Source organism: Euphorbia lathyris, chromosome 9 (assembly GCF_963576675.1).
Source record: "Euphorbia lathyris chromosome 9, ddEupLath1.1, whole genome shotgun sequence".
NCBI classification, from domain to species: domain Eukaryota; kingdom Viridiplantae; phylum Streptophyta; class Magnoliopsida; order Malpighiales; family Euphorbiaceae; genus Euphorbia; species Euphorbia lathyris.
In genome coordinates, this window is record NC_088918.1 from 20,494,181 (window position 1) to 20,508,453 (window position 14,273).

A 14,273-nucleotide genomic window follows, 5' to 3' on the forward strand; every position below is an offset into this window, starting at 1 on the left:
TCTTTGTTCCGTATGCCTTATTTCGTATTTTATGTTTTCTCCATTATTTTTGCACCAATGAGGACATGGTCCAATTTAAGTGTGGGAGGAGACATACATATACCCATTTCTACACAAATACGAATAAATGCAACAAAGATTTTATTTTGCAAAACAAATAATAAATGCAACAAATGATATTTATGCAAATGCAACACATATATATATATTGCAAAACATTTTTCACACTAACTTAACATTTTCATATGTTTTTAAAATTAATCATAAGTTAATATGATTATTTGTTTAGGTTATCATTATCGCGATAGAAACAATATTTCTATACGGGTAATATTTTTCAAATTTTTCACAAATCTCCGATACGATTTTAAGTAAAAATTGTCTCGAGTGAAATATTTTAAGTAAATAAATTCTTTATTTCATCTCTATTTTTATATCATGCAATTCATGATAGAATAAATCTTATTTTAAATTTTCAATTAGGTTTATAGGCATTAAATTGAACTAACAATTTTTTAGCTCGGTTTGATTTCGTCTTACATTAACACCAATTGAAGTTTTTAAGGAAACTTTAGCCATAATACATGTTGAATTTTAAGTCAATATAGGATGAATGTGCTATTTTTCTTTTTCCCAACTTATAATTTTATAATTCATGTTAATTAATCAATTAGTTGAATTCTTAATTTTTGGCCACGATTGAGACCAACCTTATCACAATCGAGGTATGAAAGGGAAGAAAATTAAGTACCGTTTACTTTTGGCCACGGTTGCGACCACCCTTATCACAATCGAGGTATGGAAGGAACGTTTAAAAAAATAATAAGTGTGTATAAGTTTAAAGTAACGATTGCGTCCACCCATGGCATGGTCGGTACCTCTTAAGCAAACACAAATCAATATATACGTACAAGGTTACGGTTGAAACCACCCTTATTTCGGGCGTAACCAAGCAAATAAATTAAAGTTCAAGTACTTATTTAAATATAATATATCTCATATATTAGTTTAGGTTTGGGAAAGAAAATTTTGTGCTTTGAAATACCTTAAGATGGAAAAACTCAATAACATGCGTGCTTATCCATTGTCCCGAATACTTCAATACAAAAATTGGAAATACAAGACAAATGATATATCGTATTTATACTAAGTTAGTTTGATATTTTGCGTATAAATTTGCCATGCGAAGTTAGTCTTTTCGGCTTAACTAATTCAAAAGATAATACAGAGATATATGCTTTATTTTCATAAAGGGATTAGTTAGAGAATAAATTCAGTGAAATTTTGCTCGGGACTAGCAAAAGATTAAGTGTGAAGATTTGTTAAGCCCAAAATATACCTAAAATATTATCAATAATTACATCAATATTGCTACAAATTTATGCTGTTTATAACTATTTAGAAAGCTTTTACTTTCGAATATGTTTCTTTCATGCAAGGTACATAAATATTTGGTAAAATCCAAATAGGAGTAAAAAGAGCTCGAAAATAGAAGAAAAACCCTACAAAAGGAGTCGAAGACGACGAAAATTAATAACGCCAAGTCGAGGACACGAACGAGAGCGAAAAAATGAAAAATGCTCCGTGCCGCGACCGCGGCTTCCCCTTTTCACGGTCGCGACACGCGTCCTTCAGCCATTTTACCCTTCGTCCGAAGTACAATTGATGCTCCCCCATTCTCGGTAGTGAATTTGATAATTCTCGGTACGAGCAGGAGATTTTAGAAGCATGTTACACACTTTCGTTTTTGACGGAACGCGATCGTTCGGGTGGATAAAGACATTCCTTCACAACGGACACGACACTTCGATCAAGACTCTTCAACATCTATAAATAAAGAGTTGATGGAGAGTTGAAAGAATGTGATATGTGTAGAAGAAAGAAATTAGTGTAGAATTTATGTAGAAATTCCGAATCAAGTGATTCAGAAGTTAGATTTCGATTCTGTTCAAAAGCAATATGATGTACACACATTGTTTACAAATTAATAACAAATTCAGTAGCGTTTAGACATTGTTCCAGTTTAGTTTTCAATTTGGTAGTAGACCGACCCAATCTCTATTACGAAGATTCAGCGAGAAGATTGAGTAGAGGATTCGCCCCTGAGCCTGACAAACTCGAACGAAACCCAAGGAAAGGATTGACAACCCGTTCACTTGCACGCCGTCGAAGAATTCAATGCTCCATGTTCTCTGTAAACTTGTATCAATTTATATTTCATCTAATAAAGTCCGTTCTATTCGATAGATTTTTATGCAGCACTTTGGTAAATGAGCCGAAGTGGATTGATGCTGGTGTTTTCATTAAAACGTATTTAATCCAAAATCTTTACAAGGAAACTTTGTTGAACACTTAGGCAAATTATTATCTCGGTAGAGTTTTAATTTGGTTAAGGGCAATTATCCCGGATAAGGGTTTTGTCGCGTTCAAAGCCAATTAATTAGAGGTTCCGTCATTTATTTCATCTTTATAATTCGTACAAAGTTTAAAGTTGTTTCTTTGCTTAATGCAAACAAATATACCTGTTTACTTTTCTAAAGTACTAAAACGTTCCTGTTTTGCAAATTCATTTTTAATCAGATATTTTCTAACATCTTCATATTCTAATCTAATTCTCATTCTAGCTATTTCAAAACCAAAACCGATTAAACGATTTTTCCATATCATAAACCTAAAAGTAAATTTAACCGATTGTAAATAAGTTTTGTTAAAAAAGCGTTCCCTGTGGGATCGATATCTTTTATTACTACAAGCGTATATCGTGCACTTGCGGAAATCGCTCAACAATAGCATGAAGGATCCGTTCACTAAAGGACAAAGTCTGCCAATCTTCTGCACCAATAATTGAAGCCTCGAAAATACACAGAAGACTAATTCCAAGAAACATGGGTCAATGGATTATTGGTAAAAGACAACTGCCACAAAAAGACAAGTCTGTAGGAAGAAGACAAGGCTGACACCTGAAGAAAACAGATGACAGGATTGGCCTGCAAAACTGAAGCTGACCAGAAGCTGTCTACTAAAAGAGTCGTTTTGGAATCAACGGACACACCAAATTCAAACAGTCTAATCTCCAGAATTCATCTATAAAATGGACAAGGATTTCACTTGGACATTTGCCGAATTACAAAGAAGAAAAATCCAAGAGAGAAATCTTAAAAGCACTCAAATACAAAGATCTTACACCAAATCTTCTATTCTTTGTGTAAATGTTAGAGTGATTCTATGTAATCTTCTAAAGTGTTCTTTACTGAAAAGAGAACAAGTGTTTATCAATTGTAATATTGAGAGTGTATGTTGAGTGCTTGGTTGTAAGCATTCAGTGGTAGAAAAATCTAAGTGCTGGGTTGTAGTACTTAGTAGGAGCTGAGTAGACGAATAGAGGATGTACTCTTGCATACTCACTGCCTTGTAAAGGGTTTGTGCTCTACCTTGAAAGAGCTCAGTATTGGATTGAAAATCCCAGGAGGAACTGGGGACTGGACGTAGGCAGAGAGGCCGAACCAGGATAAGTCGTGCTGAGTAACTTCTAAACTCTTTCTCTCAATATATATGTGCATGTGTAGCTTGTGATATTTACTCAGCATATAAATTGTTAAAACTGAAACTGAGTAAATCTGAGTGTTGAGTTGGAAGCTGACCTCTCAAGAGTCAATTCCCAACTCTCAGGTCAAGCAGTCTTAGTCAGCATAGAACTAAAACTGTCTGACTAATCAATCGGCCGTGCTGACCAACACGCTGAGTTAACAAACTCTTAAAATAACATTAAGTCAGCATAATTAAAAGCGAAAAAGTTACATTAGTTCCTATCCCCCCCCCTTGGAACTAATTACTAGGGACCAACAAGTGGTATCAGAGCCTAAGCTCACTACTCAAAGATCTAACAATCTTGAGCTGATCCCGAAAAATGGGTGAGAATGGCACTCGTTTCCTTCCCGGGAACCAAACAACACAGATACTCCCTGAGGGATTATCAATCACTAGACCTCCCCTATTCTTTGGGTCAAATTATACATTCTGGAAGAATAGGATGAAGAACTTTATTCAAGCCACAAACATGAGTGCATGGCTTGCAATTGTTCAAGGTCCACATGTGCCATACAAAACTGTTAACAATGAGAAAATTGTTAAAAGTGAAGCTGAGTGGACAGAGTAATGACCTCAAAAAATTACAAAATAATGCTTCGGCTATCAATATGCTTCATTGTGCTCTAGATGCTGCAGAATACAATAAGATTTCAGGTTGTGAGTCAGCACAGGAGATCTGGAAGAAGCTGGAAGTGACTTATGAAGGCACCAACAAGGTCAAGGAATCCAAAGTGAACCAACATATGCCATTGTATGAGATGTTCGAGATGACTGACAATGAGGACATCTCAGCAATGAATGCCAGGTTCACCAACATAATAAATGAGCTTAAAAGACTCGGTAAGAACTTCACTGAAGAAGAACAAGTGAAGAAGATCTTACGAAGTCTTCCCAAAAGCTGGCAAGCTAAGAAGACAGCTGTAGAGGAGGCTCAGGACCTGACCACATACAAATATGATGAACTGATCGGTTCCTTGCTGACCCATGAAATCTCCATGAAAAATTTTGAAGCTAAGGAGAAAACCGAAGATAAGAAACAGAAATCATTAGTGATGAAAGCTGACTCCACTGAAGCCGAGTCAACTGATGATGAAGAAATGGCCATGTTTACTAGAAAAATGAAGAAGCTGTTCAGAAGAAATGACAGAAACGGCAAAAGGTCATTCAGAAGAAGTGACAAATACAAAGCTGAGTCGAGTGACAAATACAAGAAGGAGAGCTCCAAGTTTGTCACATGTTTTGAGTGCCATCAAACTGGGCACATCAAGTCAAGCTGTCCCAACCTTAAGAAGGAGAAGAAGGGAAGCAAAAAGGCTATGGTAGCAACATGGAGCGATAGTGACGAGTCAACCTCATCTGAAGCTGATGCAAATGAAACAGCCAACATATGCTTCATGGCTGACGATGCTGACCATTCTCAATCTGAGCATAATGACCTCTTTGATGAAACTGACCAGGAGGTACACACTAATGAGGTAACACCCTTACTTTTGTTTAGAAATGAGATGGTTAATGCCCTGAGTGATTTATATAAGCTAACTAAAAAATGCAATAACAAAATAAAATCACTCAGCAGGAGATGTGACGAGATTGAAGAGGTCAAGCTGAGTGACCTCCGATATCTCCTCCAGGACAACACAGATTTACATACCAACATGCAAATCTTGCATAAGTTTGTCACGGAGGTTCAATCTGAGTCAAAGAAACTTAGAAAGGATGGCACAACCTTACAAAGTCAAGTGAATGGCTCAAATAGAAATAAACCCCATGCTGAGTACGTAAGTACTAGTCAGCATAAGCAATTCACTCAATGTGAGTGTTGTGGAAAAAGGGGGCACACAAAAGATGTGTGTTGGCATAACAAGCGGATTGTCCAATGTGACTTTTGCGGAAGAAAAGGGCATTCCACAAAAGTATGCTGGTATGCTCAACACAACAATGCTGACTATGCTCAGTACAACCCTCAAAGGGTACCTTTTTGTGACTTCTGTGGTAAGCCTGGCCACACCATAAAAGTATGTCGTCACAAGTTGAAATGTGACTTTGCACCTGTTTACACTAACAAGAAAGGACCCAAAAAGAATTGGGTACCTAAAAACGAATAGTTTAAAATGCAGGTCAGCTTGACATGCGTGGAGAAGTCAAAACTTTGGTATATAGACAGCGTATTCTCAAGACACATGACAGGTGATGAAACTCAGTTCATCACACTAGAACTTAAACGAGGAGGTAGTGTAAGCTTTGGAGACAACAAGAAGAGCAAGATAGTTGGCTCAGGAACTATCGGAGGTAACCCTAAAATTGAGTCAGTCTCCTTAGTTAAAGGTCTCAAATATAATCTTCTAAGCGTAGCTCAGCTTTGCAAGAGTGGAAGAAAGGTTATATTTGATGATACTAAGTGTCAAATACTCGAGGGAAAAACAAATGAATTGATTTTAACAGCCCCTCGTGTAGAAAATGTTTACATGTTGAGTTTGGAAAAACAATTTTCAAAAAATATATGCTTAGTGTCTAAAGAGGACAACTCGTGGCTATGGCATATGAGACTTGGGCATGTCAGCATGGACCTCCTAGCCAAATTAGCTAGAAAGCAACTAGTTGAAGGATTACCCAAACTAAAATATGAAAAAGATCAACTATGTAATGTTTGTCAGCAAGGTAAACAAACCAAAAAGTCATTTCATAGCAAAAATATTGTCTCAACCAAAAGACCATTGGAATTACTACATTTGGATCTTTTCGGACCTATCCAGCCACTCAGCATGAGAGGTAAGAAATTTTCCTTAGTTATTGTAGATGATTTCTCTAGGTATACTTGGGTCATCTTGCTGAGTAGCAAAGATGAAACATTTGAGATGTTTACCACATTAGTTAAAAAGCTTGAAAATGACAAAGACCTAAGAGTAGCTCACATTAGAAGTGATAATGGTGGAGAATTCAAAAACCAAATGTTTGATGAATTCTGTGAAACTAATGGTATTGACCATAATTTCTCTGCCCCTAGAACTCCTCAACAGAATGGAGTTGTTGAAAGGAAGAATAGGACAATAGTAGAAATTGCTAGGACAATGCTGAGTGAAAATAGGCTTCCAAAGTATTTTTGGGGAGAAGCTGTCAATACAACATGTTATATATTGAATAGGGCCTTGGTAAGACCTATATTAAAGAAAACTCCTTATGAACTTTGGAAAGGACGAAAGCCCAATATTGGATACTTTCGTGCCTTTGGGTGTAAATGTTTTATACTCAACACTAAGGATAATCTGGCAAAGTTTGATGCCAAAGCTGACGAAGCGATCTTTCTGGGGTACTCAACAAACAATAAAGCATATAGAATTTATAATAAAAGGACTCAGGTAGTAGAAGAGTCAGTCCATGTAGATTTCGATGAAACTGACCGTGCAGGAAAAACAACTCAACACACAGAGGAAGAACCCAACTCAGCTTCTGCTGACCAGAATGGACATGCTGAGTCATCAGCACAAGAGCTGACCAAAGGTAAAAACGAAACAGAAATTACCTTTGCTGACCAATCTGTTCCTGCAGAGATTGTAGAAACACCTACTCCAAATGACTCAACATTGCCTAAGGAAATAAAAATTCCAAGAGGACATTCAAAAAAGTCCATTCTTGATGCTGCTGACAACAAGCTGATGACAAGAGATCAGCTTAGGAAATTCCTCAGCAACGTTGCCTTTGTATCAGTACATGAACCGAAGAACTTTGTTGATGCTGAGCATGATGAATATTGGATCAATGCTATACAAGAAGAGCTTGACCAATTCACAAGAAATGAGGTATGGGATTTAGTACCTAAGCCTAGAAATCAAAAGTCCATAGGGACTAAATGGGTTTTTAGAAACAAACTAGATGAGCATGGAAATGTTGTTAGGAACAAAGCTCGACTTGTAGCCCAAGGCTATAGTCAACAAGAGGGCATTGATTATGGTGAAACCTGTTGGTCCCTGGTAATTAGTTCCAAGGGGGGGTTAGGAACTAATATATTTTTTTCGTGTTCTAACTGAGCTGACCAGAAGTTATTTTGAGAGTTTTATTATCTCGGCCTTTGGTCAGCTTGGTGAGATATATCACAGGACAACTTTAGTCAGATGTTGACCAAGGTTGTTTCCTTGAGAGTTAGGAATTGACGCTCTTGGAGGTCAGCTTCTAACTCAGCACCACTTACTTACTCAGGATCAGCTTAGACAATTTATATGCTGAGTAAATAAAGCAAACAACAAATGCAGTTATGAGAGAGAGTTTAGAGATTACTCAGTATCACTTATCCTGGTTTGGCCTCTCTGCCTACGTCCAGTCCCCAGAGTCCTCCAGGCTTTTTGAATCCAATACTGAGCTCTTTAAAGGTAGAGCACAAACTAATTACAAGGCAGTTGAATATGCAAGAGTACCTTCCTCTATTCGTCTACTCAACTCCTACTAAGTGCTACAACCCAGCACCTAGATTTCTCTACTACTGAAATGCTTACAACCAAGCACTCTGCTTTACACTCTCAATATTTCTATTGATCACAGACTTGTTCCTTCTTGAACTAAAGAACACTTTAGATGATTACAACTCAATCTAGCATTTACACATAGAATAACAACGTCGGTGTAAGATTCTTTTTGTATTTGAGTGCTTTTGAAACTTTCTCTCTTGTATTTTTCTTTTTATGCTTCAGTTATCTATGTATGTTTTGGTTCTTCGATTGTCCTTTTATAGACGGAAACCTGTGGACTTGATTGTTTGAAATGTCTTGACTGTTGCCACCAAAACGGCTCTTTTGGGGAACACTTTCTGGAAATCTTCAGACTGCACCTCCATTCCATTTCTCTGTTTTCTGTAGGCGTCAGGTTTGTCTTCTAGCATTTCTTTTGTTTGTTTGTGTCAGTTATCTTTTACTAATAATCCAACGTCCCATGACTCTTGGAATTAGTTTTTTTAGGTGTCTTCGAGGTTCCAATTATTGGCGCAGAAGATTGGCAGCCTTTGTCCTTTAGTGAACGGAACATTTATGCTGTCCTGACTGTTTACTCAGCTTCGTTTGTTCTCTTCGAATGTTCACGGTTCATGCTGATTTCCTACAAGGTCAGCTCCGTTTTGTTTAACCGCTCCTGAAGAAGTCTTCAGCTTTGGTCAGCTTCGTTTTGTTTCTGAATTTTTAACTCCACTCAGCTTCTATTCTGTCATGCTGAGTTCCTTTCTACTCAGCTTCGTTTGTGCTGACTTTTATCATGTCTTTACTTTATATATTTTTGCACTCAATATTTAACAAACATATTAGTACAATCAAATCAAATCATCTAAATTTAATTGCCTCTTAATCATGGATGATTTTGTCAAATCAAAATCTTGTGGAAAGGTGTTTCAACAAACTCCCCCATTTTGATGTTGGCAAAATACATAATTACGGAACTCAGTTTTAAGTTGCCCCATGATTGATATATTTGAAGTGACTCCCCCGTAAGGGTTGCATTTTGTCTTAATTTTATTCTAAGCCTTCCAAGATCTAATTTCATTAGATTTGTTACATTTGTGTATACTGGCTTAGTTTTGGAAGGATGTTGTCTCTTAGTTTAGTTTTAGTGTCTTTTTGATTTGTTTGTTCAAACTTGATTAGTCAGATCAGGAAGAGAAAACTGACATTGATATTGAATTTAAAAATAACAACAAAGAGACTAATATTGGATAACAACAAAACAAGGTATATCAACCTAAACAGTAGGTGACAAAAACAGATGGATAACTGGATATGGTGCCAAAACTCTAGACACAAACTGGCTAGATTTACTTCTTCTTTCTTTGAGGTGAGGGATCATCATGAGCAATGCCTTTTCCCTTGCTTCCCGATGCAGACGTAGTTCCTAAGGTCAGAGGCTGAGTTCCTCTCTGAGTTCCTCTTTTACTTGTCTCCCCCGTTTTGCCATCATCGGGTTGATAAAGGAAGGTTTTATTCCTGGCAGCAGAGGAGAGGTAGTTAGAGTAGCGCTGAAGCCTTTTTGTGCTTTCACCCAAACAGTCAATGACAGGAATGCTATCGTCCTGGACATGCCTGGGGACCCTAAGAGAATTGCTGATCATGCTAAGGAGACATTCATGTGCTTTGCTCAGGCAGGAAATTGAGCTGGTGACCTGACTATAGGATTGATGGAATAGTTTTAGTAGAGCAGAGTCATAGAACATGCGCTGTGCATTGTTGATCCTTATGGCCTTCATGATAGCTTGCGAGAAGCTCATGAGCTCTGTGTTGGATACTGGATCAACATCCATCTGGGCTCGATCAATGTTCAGGAGTCTCACTGCCTCACTCAATTGATCAATAGTACACTGAGAGGAAGAGGATACTAGGTCACGGGTACTTGTTAGCTCAGCTTGAAGCTTAGTGAAGCATTGGTGGAGTTCGGTTGAGGTGACAAATTCAGTAGTGCTTGGTGGACTGGACTTAGTTAGCTCAGCAGATAGCTTGGTGAAGCAATCTTGCAACTCAGCAGATGTTGCAGATTCAGTATGGGCAGTTGCTCTAGAGGGGATCAGTTCCGCTGCTAGCTTAACAAAATAGTTTTGAAGCTCAGAGGAAGTGACGTACCCTGGATTGGCTTCGGACAGTTGTTGAATTTTTTCTTCAAGAGAGTTCATATGAGTGGCCATGGTAAGCACTAAGTCAGTCAGTTTGGCCATTTGCTCTTGGTTTGGTTGCTGAGTTTGGACTGCAGTTATAATACTGACCAAATCTTTTAGGCTACGTAGTTCATGTAAAAGCTGAGTGATACCTGTCAGGTGAGAGGTGTCAGCTTGAGTGGATAGACAACCTTCAGTTTGAGTAGGATGAAAATCTTGAAGCAAAGACTGAGCTGTAGCAATGACCCGACGACCAGACTCAGTTGCATTCAAGTATGCAAACTTAGCAGTATTGGACTCAGAGGCTGGTGCAGGATTTTCTGATGGTGGAGGTGTTGGTTCCTTTCCAGATTGAGTACCTGGACTTTGATGAGTTTGTTGAGCTAAGTTATCGACATTTTGTGTGGGAGGTGGAGTTGAGGTATGAGTTGGCTCAATTTGAGTAGTTTGACTTGGATCTGCAGGGTTCTTGGCATGTTCCTCATCCTGAGTAACAGAGGCTTGCTTTTCCGCTAGCTCTTCTGGTGGAGATTCAGTTGCATTTGAAAAATACTGGAACTGAATTGTAGAAAGGTCAGTTTCTGGTTCGTCAATAGGAAAGTCGTCCATGAGATCAAGGTGCTTTTGCGCTTTCTTCTTCAATCTTCATCGGGTCTCAGTTTTTGGCGGAGAATGGTCAGTTTGAAGACCTTCACTTGACTCAGCAGCAACTATCCCTTCTTCTACAGGTTGCTCAACATTACCATCTTTCTTTGTCTGCTCAGCATCATCATTGGGGTATTCTTCCTCTTCAGTATTAACTTGTTGGTGCTCAACATGATCCTCATCTTCCTTTTCTTGGTCAATCCCATGACCTTCAGATTGAGTAGAGAGTAGTGGGACAGCTTCTACTATCTTCAAAGAGTTACCTCTTTTCTTTTTCTTTAATGGGGTTTCAGGAGTTTCTTCGTTCTCATCCTCAGGCTCTTCTGGCCTCTTTCTTTTCTCAATATGCTCATTAACCTTGTCAGCTTTAGCTTTCTGTCTTGATGAAAGCCTTATTTTCTTTGGAACAGAATGAATGTCCTTGGAGCAAGCTTCTTCAGCCTTCCTCTTCTTCCCTTTTTCAGGCTGAACTGTCTTAGGTGACTCAGTATGAGCCTCAACTTCTTGTGCAGGCTCAGCTTCAGGTTCCATCTCTGGTTGCTCAGCTTCCTCATCTGCCTCAGCATCTCCAGCTCCTTCATACCCCTTCAAGGGTTGATTATAGAATAGTCCATCTAGTAGGACAGCAGTGATTTCACTTCCCAGCGAGCTCGTCTCATCCACGGTCTCTATTTGCTTGTCCTGTATGATTTTCGTAATAAGTGAACCCAAATGTAGTTTCCTACCGCTTCATTGAAGGGCTCCAACTAGAAACACAAGAAGATTGAATGGAGTGGAGGTCAACATGTGCCAGATAAAGCACTGTTCGAAGTTAGATGCGGAGGAGGCAGAGCTGAGTTTGGGAAAGATGAAGTTAGTCAGCATGAAGTGGACCATCTTTTGATCTTTACCCATACATGTACTGGGTATTTCCCCTTTATGATCTTTGGGTTTATAGAACCCCTTTAGCTTCTCAGATGTGGCTTTAGGTATCTTCTCCTTTGTCGTTCGAAATTGGATTCCTTCGTTTGGTATCCCTAATAGTGTGGCTAGATAGGCAGGGGTTATAACGATTTTCTAGCCTTTCACAGTGGTCTCCAAATCATCTGCGTCGTCTGCATCAACCCGTAAATTTGAGTAGAACTCTCGAACTAACCTTGGGTAGGCTGTTCCTGGAAGAGAAAAGAGGCCTTTCCAGTTGTTTTTCTCGATCCATTCACAGAATGGTGCTTCAGACGATACGCAGCTTGGAGAGAACCATCGGCATTTTAACACCTCCAGATTTTTAACCTTCGAGTGTACCTTGATCATTATCCTCTCCTTTTCCATTAAAAGACTAGCGTGGTCAGTGGGTTTGTCTGTGTTTTGAGCTTCTGGGGTTTCCTTTTTACTGGGAGACATTTTTGACATTTTTTTTGAAATTTTTAGAGATGAAGAGGTTTGAGTTCGAGGGATTGCAAGAATGAGGAAAGACGAGTGGGGGTTCTTCTATTTTATATAACTTAATGAAGACCCTAAATCATTATCTTGCCATTTTTCTCCTAGGGACGTTCAATCGACAGATATTCTGTCAATTATGACATCTTCGGCGCATGGGTTTTTGCCATTAATGTGCATCTTCCCAATGTGTCAGAAATTACACGTGTAGATTTACTTTATGCAAATGGGTTTTTGCTGAAATTCGAAGCGTCAATGGTATTGAGTGCCTATCATTTGTTAAGACAATTTTTCTATCTCCTATTAACTCAGCATAGGTTACGTACTCAGTGCGTGTTTCTACTCAGCATGGAGTGATTTGTTTATCTACTCAGCATGGGATGTTTACTCAACTTTTATGCCTACTCAGTATCGTTACTTACTATGTATACACAAGGTGGCTTTTTCATTTTTAAGCTTAGTAGGGAATAAATATTTCACTTCAATATGGCATTTGTACAATCATTCAAAGTTCCACTCATAATTATTCAATACAGATTTAGTTAGAGTGGATTTGACATACCAATTGCTTCCCTTAGTATGTTGAATTGCTCTCGTGCCAAGGGCTTTGTGAAGATATCTGCAAGCTGGTCGTTTGTTGGCACGTAGGTCAGCTTGATCTCATCTTTTAGTACGTGATTTCTGATGAAGTGATGCCTTATGCTAACATGCTTCATCCTGCTGTGTTGGACTGGATTTTTAGATAGATCAATGGCACTTTTGTTGTCGCATTTGATCTCTATAGTCTTTGTTTTGACTCCGTAATCCTCAAGCTGTTGCTTTATCCATAGGACTTGTGCAACACAGCTTCCAGCAGCCACATACTCAGCTTCAGTTGTAGACAGAGCTACAGATGATTGCTTCTTGCTAAACCAAGATACTAGACAGCTTCCGAGGAAATGACATCCTCCTGAAGTACTTTTTCGTTCTAGCTTATATCGTCCGTAGTTAGCATCAGTATATCCAATGAGTGTGAAGTCACTTGAGGTTGGATACCATAGACCTGCATCAACTGAGCTTTGCAAGTATCTAAAAATTCTTTTTACAGCAGTTAAATGAGATTCCCTGGGGTCAACTTGATATCTAGCACAATAGCATACTGAGTATTGAATATCTGGTCTACTAGCAGTGAGATAGAGTAATGAACCTATCATACCTCGATAGAGCTTACTATCAACTGACTTACTCTTTTCATCCTTGCATAAAACAGTATCAGTACCCATGGGGGTTGATATTAGTTTGCAATCTTCCATGCTGAATTTCTTTAACATTTCCTTGGTGTACTTAGACTGACTTATAAATATCCCGTTCTTACCTTGCTTGATTTGGAGTCCAAGGAAGAAGTTGAGTTCACCCATCATGGACATTTCGAACTCAGTTTTCATCTGTTGGCTAAATTCTTTGCACAAGGATTCGTCAGTAGCACCAAAGATTATATCATCAACATATATCTGTGCAAGTAGGGTATGTTTACCCTTTTTCTTAATGAACAAGGTTGTGTCAGCTTTTCCCCTGACATAGTTCCTGGTCAGCAGGAAGTTGGTCAACCTCTCATACCAAGCTTTTGGAGCTTGCTTCAGACCGTACATGGCCTTTTTTAGTTTATAAACATGATTTGGAAATTTTGAATCTTCAAATCCATGAGGTTGATTAACGTATACCTCTTCGTTTATAAAGCCATTAAGAAATGCACTTTTTACATCCATTTGGTATAGTTTAAAATTCATGTAACTTGCATAGGCACACAATATACGTATAGCTTCTAATCTAGCAACATGAGCAAATGTTTCTCCATAGTCTATACCCTCTTGCTGACTATAGCCTTGGGCTACAAGTCGGGCTTTGTTTCTAATCACATTTCCATGTTCATCTAGCTTATTTCTAAAGACCCACTTAGTTCATATGGGCTTTTGATTCCTAGGTTTAGGTACTAAATCCCATACCTCATTTCTGGTGAATTGATCAA